This window comes from Hipposideros armiger, unplaced genomic scaffold (assembly GCF_001890085.2).
Source record: "Hipposideros armiger isolate ML-2016 unplaced genomic scaffold, ASM189008v1 scaffold_551, whole genome shotgun sequence".
NCBI lineage: Eukaryota > Metazoa > Chordata > Mammalia > Chiroptera > Hipposideridae > Hipposideros > Hipposideros armiger.
The window spans coordinates 527,872-534,998 of NW_017731901.1; the positions used below are offsets into that span (position 1 = coordinate 527,872).

General features: G+C 40.9%; 1 pseudogene; it reads right to left on the reverse strand.

Moving 5' to 3' along the window:
- Window positions 1-550: 550 nt before the first annotated feature.
- Window positions 551-2,857, reverse strand: LOC109396963 (WD repeat domain phosphoinositide-interacting protein 2 pseudogene; annotated as a pseudogene).
- Window positions 2,858-7,127: the final 4,270 nt, after the last annotated feature.

A 7,127-nucleotide genomic window follows, 5' to 3' on the forward strand; every position in this document is an offset into this window, starting at 1 on the left:
CCAGAGAGAGAATTCTAGATAAAGCACTCTTCCCAAACAGATCAATGGCGTGAGTGCACTGCTTCTCAATCTGTGACACCACAGAGTCCAAACCAGGTTTCCAACCTGTCCATCTTGAGTTTGAGAATTAAGTACACTTGTAAAAGAACGTATTTGGATTCTCAGCTGTGCTAGTGTCACATACACTTTATACAAGGGATCCCGTCACTCCCCACATGCAAAGGACAGGTCTAACAGAGATTAAGGGCAGGGGACAAACAGAACGAAACAAACATGGCTTCCGTCCGCCGACGCCACCACACAACCACGAACGACAGTGGGAATGAGCCAGGAACACACTTCCCATCACTGATTGTCCTGTTTTTCTTGCTGTGACCTGAGCACTTCTGGTCTTGCCTACACGTGGCCCGCTGTTGGCGTGGGGGGACAAGATCCGCCCTCTTCTCTCCACCTGACGAACCTGCAAGGAGGCAGAGCGTGTAACTCACTCCTTGTTGGGAACTGCAGCTGCGAAGGTCCTGGGGCCCCTGGAAGTTATTCATCAGGAAGATTAAAGACCAGATAATTTAATTATACAAATGAGACCACTGTCCTTCGCTCCCATATTCCTAGGCAGTCTCTTTCAAGTTTACTTGCTGTCAGAAGGAAAGGGTTTTAATATCAAAAAGAACCTCTCTCTGTCAGTGCCCACATGGAAAACAAATCCACCATGGAAGAAATCCCCAAATAGTCCAATTTGGAAAGAATTGAATTAACAAAATAAAGCCGAGAACAAGGCCCAGGTGTGCAGGGCTCTGGGAGAGGACCCCTCCCCGAGGCCGCTGCCAGCCCCAGCTCTGGGGGCCCCGGACCAGTCTGAGCAGAACCAGCCTCCACAAGCCGACCAGCTCTGCATGACGTGCGCCCATTATATACAGATTGTAAAAACGACGCGACCACAGTGTGTTAGGAAGTGGCTGCTAGCTGTCATATGCTGGCTTGGCACATTAACTCATGCAAAGCAAGGAGGTTTCAAGGGCTTCAATAAACAGTTAATTTTGGCAAAAAGAGAAAACAAACAAAAAGCTAAAATTCATAAGCAGGATTAAAAGCCACTGAAGTGAAAACCATGTATTTCTCAACAGTAAGGAATGAGACTACAGCTACAATCTTTTTTTCTTTTCTTTTTAAGTCTCTGCCATCCTCTCCCCCAACTCAGGTCAAAGTTCATAGCAGCATAACAAAGTCTTCTGTCAAGCCAGTGTTCTCTGCTTTGGGGTCAGAGTTCACAGGTCAAGTTCAGTCCATCCGAAGAATCATGGGAGGGTGCTCGCTGTCCTACTCCGGCCGCAGGGCGCTGGCTTCATCTTCCAGACAAGTGCTGCCCACTGCACCCAGCTCATCTGTGTAGGCTTCCAGGTTTGTGTCACAGCCCTTACCAAGGCTTGTCGGGGACGCAGGCACGTGAGTACCTTTGGCTACAGGTCTGAGTCGCTAAGGGGCAGTCGTGAGAGGCGGAGTCTAAGATTTCATTGGTTGTCTCCATGCTGCCATCCAGCTTTTGCTGTTTCATCAGGGTGCACTCGCCCCCCTCCTGGGGGTCCAGGTTTTACATGTACAAATACCCGTCGGAAGCGCCCACCAGCAATTGGGGGATCTTTTGAATTGTGGCTAGGGAGCAGATGTTTTTGTGGCCACAGAAAGGCAGGCAGACCGTGGCAAAGGCTCTGCCCTGGTTGAACATTTCTGTCACTTGGGAGGGCAAGTAGCTGGTGGAAGCCATTAACACCTTCCCAAAGTAGCCGGTCCAGGTGGTGGGCTCCTCCTGTGGTTTTTCTTTCACAGTCTCGAGTTTGAAGATATGTACAGTCTCAGTGTTGCTGGAGGAGGAGGGGAACATGCTGTCCATGCTGAAGGCCAAGGAGCAGATGCTCACACACCTCTTTACTCCTCTCCGGAACTCAAAAAGTTTCTGTCCCTCTGGAATGGAAAATACCCTAATCACGGTCCCCTTCTCCGAAACAGTGGCAAGCTTGGCTCCACTGGCGTCGAAAGCCAGTGCGGCTAAAGGACTGTTGTGAGCCGGGATCATGTTTGCAGCTATCAAGTTAATGGTGTCGAAGGCCTGCACCTCCCCGATGGTGGCGCTGCCTGGGTACGCCAGGTAGCAGTTGTCGTTGATGATGGACAGCGCACACAGGCCCGCTGGGTTTGGGAGGGGTCTCCCTGATGGTGTGCAGAACCTTCATGTCCCGGATGTTGTGTATGTACAGAGACTCCTCCAGGCACACTATGAGCCTCTGCCTGTTCAACTTCACGGCCAGTATCGTGTTGGAGTAGCTGTAGTTGCAGATCTCAGTTCCTTTCTTAAAGTGGCAAACTTTTAGTTTCCTAGGAGCTTTGAGGCTGACGATGGCCACTAGGCTGCTTGAGAACAATCTTTCTACAATGCACACGTCTTCAGTATCAGTGCATTCATAGATCTGTTCCCGCTTATCCACAGAAGAAAGGGAGAAAAATTTATAACCGGACTTACTACCAACAGCTAGGGACCAGGTAAGAGCAAGATGACCGAGACCGGCTGTTCTTGATGACTTTTTCACTGCTGTGATGTCCTGGTTGAAGTTGGCGAAGAGCAGCTGGCTGGCGCCCACCTCGCCTCTCTGACTCGCCAGGTTCATGGTGGGCGCGGCAGGCGGGTCGTGTGCTCTCAGGGTCGGCGCCGGTGCCGCGCGCCGCCTGGGTCGCCGCAGCTTGCTGCCCGGGGACCAACCGCCGCCTCATCCCGTCCCCACTCTTCTACAATCTTATTGACTATATTCCTTATGCTATACCCCACATCCCCATAACTACTGTGTAACAACTAATTTGTACTTCTTGATCCCTTCCCCTTTCACCCATCCTTAACCCCCTCCCATCTTAAAGAAGTCTCTCTAAGATTTCTTGTAACACTGGTTTGGTGGTGATGAACTCCTTCAGCTTTTTCTTGTCTGGGAAGCTCCTTATCTGTCCTTCAATTCTAAATGATAGCTTTTCTGGGTAGAGCAATCTTGGTTGTATGTCCTTGCTTTTCATCACTTGGAATATTTCCTGCCACTCCCTTCTTCCCTGTAAAGTTTTTGTTGAGAAACTGACAGTCACATAGGCCCCCCCCTTGTAGGTAACTAACTGCTTTTCTCTTGCTGCTTTTAAGATTCTCTCTTTGTATTTAACCTTTAGCATTTTAATTATGATGTGTCTTGGTGTTGGCTTCTTTGGGTTCATCTTGTTTGGGATTCTCTGCACTTTCTGGGCTTGTATATCTATTTCCTTCACCAGGTTAGGGAAGTTTCCTGTCATTGTTTCTTCAAATAGGTTTTCAATTCCTTGCTCTCTCTCTTCTCCTTCTGGTGCACCTACAATGCGAATGTTGGTAAGTTTGATATTGTCCTGGAGGCCCCTTAAACGCTCCTCAATTTTTTGAATTCTTTTTTCTTTTTGCTGTTCTGGTTGGGTGTTTTCTGGTGTCTTATCTTTAACATTGCTGGTTGGATCCCCTGCTTCATCTAATCTACTGGTGTTTCCCTGTAATATATTCTTTGTTTCCATTATTGTATCCTTTAATTCTGACTGGTTCTTTTTTATGGTTTCCATCTCCATTTTTATGCTTCCTCTCTGTTGAAGTTCTCCCTGAGATCAATGAGCATTCTTATAAACAGTGTTTTGAACTCTGCATCTGGTAGATTGCTTATCTCCATTTTGCTTAGTTCTTTTTTCTGAGTTAGATTTTTTAAAAAATCTGGTCTGGTGGCCTTTGCCTTTTAATTGGAATAATTTTTGTACTTATATTCTAATTTAATTACTGCTATAGTTGTTTTACTATACCAGATCATTTTATTTTGTTTCACCCAGTGTAGAGTACAAAATTGTGACTGAGAAAAAAAGGCTCCCTTCCCTTAGGATTCTCCATAACTATCAAAACACCTCCCAAGAGACAGAGATTCACATCTAGCAGTGTTTCTCTCTCTCTCTCTCTCTCTCTCTCTCTCTCTCTCTCTCCTCTCCCCCCTTCTTCTAATTTCCTGGTCCTTAATGGAGGCCTTTTCTCTTTTAAATTGCATTCTCTCTTTCTTCTAAATATTAAAGCTAACATTTAATGTCAGACAGGGATATTTTCTCTATGTAATTGGAGAAATACTTTAACTTAACCTGCCAGTTGGCTTTCAAGCCTATTGTTTTTCTAAACCATTCTTACGCTAGGGTAATAAGCTTAATTCTTCAGTCTCAGAGGTAGAAATCTACAAAAGGAGCATGTTACTACACAGGAAATTAAAATTCCATTCCTGGGTATTTATGCAAAGTAACCCAAGACACTAATTGGAAAAGATATATGCACCCCTATGTTTACTACAGCGCTATTTACAAGACACAATTTTCAGTACTTTAAAAATATCCTTGTCACAATCTTTCAATTTCAAATTTTTTATAAATTTTAAGTTCTGTGGGGCATTTTAAACCTGTAATTAGTATATTTAATTCTATTTTTATATTTTTTAGAAGTTTTAAGCATTTCTTATTTTGTTGTTATTGTTTAGGTTTCAATAAATTTTACTTTATTCTTCTTGTTTGTCAGTGTTTTAATAAAATAATTTGAAAGTTAATTGAAGATGAATTTGTCCAAGAACCTGTTGATATTTGTGTCTGTTTTGTATACAACATATTGAATTTCCAAATATTATAAAATTAAAAAATCATGAGCAGAGGAATTCCTGCTTTACCTGTTTATTATTGCTGTCATCATGTTTCAATTTTATAATTAAAAAAAATTATGTATTTATTTATTTTAATTAAAGTATATTGGGGTGACAATGGTTATTAAAATTACATAGGTTTCAAGTGTACAATTCTGTAACATATCATCAGTATATCACATTTGCAACAACATGGATGGATCTTAAGATTATTATGTTATGAAATAAGACAGAAAAAGTCTTTACTGATACGTGGGATATAAAACTGAAAGTAACAAAAGGAACAAGACAGACAAAGAAACAAAAACTCATAGACATAGACAATTGTTTAGTGGTTACCAGAGGGTAAGCAGGGAGGAGGGTGGTAGATGAGGGTAAAAGGGATCAAATATATGGTGATGGAACGGAACTGATTCTGGGTGGGGAACACACAATGTGATATATAGATGATGTATTACAGAATTATACACTTCAATTTTATAATTTTTTTAACATTTTTACCTAGCTTTTTTCAGTCCATGACATCATATTCCACCTACAGGTCTGCTTCATATTTTGAGGAGAAAATGTGAGGCTCCTGGTCCAAATATATATGAATCATTCCTTGAGGGTCAGAAGTAAAAGATCCCAGTGTTGGTTGTGACAATTTTGTGCTTTGAGGAACAAAGATATGAGTTTTGTGCTGGCAGGGAATTAATTGCCAGAGTTTAATGAATTGCTCAAAATTATTCACATCTTCCTGTAGGCCATTTATTCCTACTCTCCTTACTTGGAAATGTTTTAGTGAATTTTTAATTTTTCAGGTTGGTTCAAGAAGAATGTCGTGACTCATGGGCTCATAATTTTGCATCATTTGGGAATATATATATATATATATATATATATATATATATATATATATGCCACCTGAAAGCATCACTGGACCTGGAGGATTAGCTTCCAAGATAGCTCACTCACACAGCTATTGGCAGCAGGCTTCAGATCTTTAATACTTGGGTTACTCTGTAGGCCTCCTCATGACAAAGTTGTGTGCGTGTGTGTGTGTGTGTGTGTGTGTGTGTGTGTGTGTGTGAGAGAGAGAGAGAGAGAGAGAGAGAGAGAGAGAGAGAGAGAGATGGAAGCTGCATTATCTTTTAATACCTAGTTTTAGTAGTGAGATACCCTCACTTCTGCTGTATTCTATTGGTCACACAAACCAATCCTGGCACAATGTGACCAAGAAGTACACAAGAGTGTGAATACTAGAAGGCAGAGACTGTTAGAGGCTACTTTATAGTTTGTCTACTATCAGACAACCTATGTAGAACTTAAAACTATTTTATATTTTTTGGAAAAAAATGATTGGCTTTTATATGTTTTAATTTCATTTTAAGCTAATTATAATTTCCAACTATTTGTATTTTGTATTTTATTTCTATGCATGCAGGTTTTCCTCTTTTAATATGACTTTCACAGACTGATCTTCTCACATCTTTCTGTTGACCTTCATTTACTCAGGACACCAAGATTAGGCTTGCCAGAGAACAAGTAAATACAGGATACCCAGTGAAATTTGGATTTCCGATAAACAACAAATGAAGCATACTTATACTAAAATTGTTCATTATTTATGCAAAAATTAAATTTAACTGGGTTTTTTATATTTTATTTGGCAAACCTAACTCAGATTTACTTTCTTAGCCTTTTAGACATTGCCAAATCTCCCCCAAACACAAATATATTCCAGAATAGGACACTACAAATATATTTTGACTCTTGCTTTCTAAGTCCAGGTCATTGATTAGATAAATGGATTTTATCATGAATTGCAGGAAGACATCCTCTTCTGAGAGAACTCTCTCTTTGGTGGAATTTCCTTGTGGTCACTTCTGCTTTTCTTAGAATAAACTTGACCTCAGAAAATATATGTCCATTATTTTTTACTCTGGGCACTTGACATTTTAGCCTACATCTGTATTGGAAAACACAGCCAGTTCAAATAATTTCTCATAACTTTTTATGACAGCATTAACATTTTCCTGATTTTAAACACTATTTCAAATTTAAATTTTATTTTATTTTGGAGGAATTATGTATGCTGCATTTTAAAATTAATTCAATAATTATTTGTAGTTGTAGCAGAATTATTTAACTTAAAAATATTAAAAAGTAGGAAGGTGATTAAGAATTTATTCCTTCAGTCATGGGACATTGGAACATGTTCCATCTCACTTTACCTTCTTAAATTAAAGGAAGACATGTAAAGGTAGGGCCAATAAGGTGAGTCATAAGTATGGGAGCCAATTGAGCACCTCCCTTCATTGATTGCACCTGGCACTGCCTTGATTTCTGAAACAGAAGTCAATCACCTCCACTTCTCTTTTCTCAAAAGTACACCAGGATAGGTTCTTTTAACTGCCTCAGGATTTGGGATGCAGG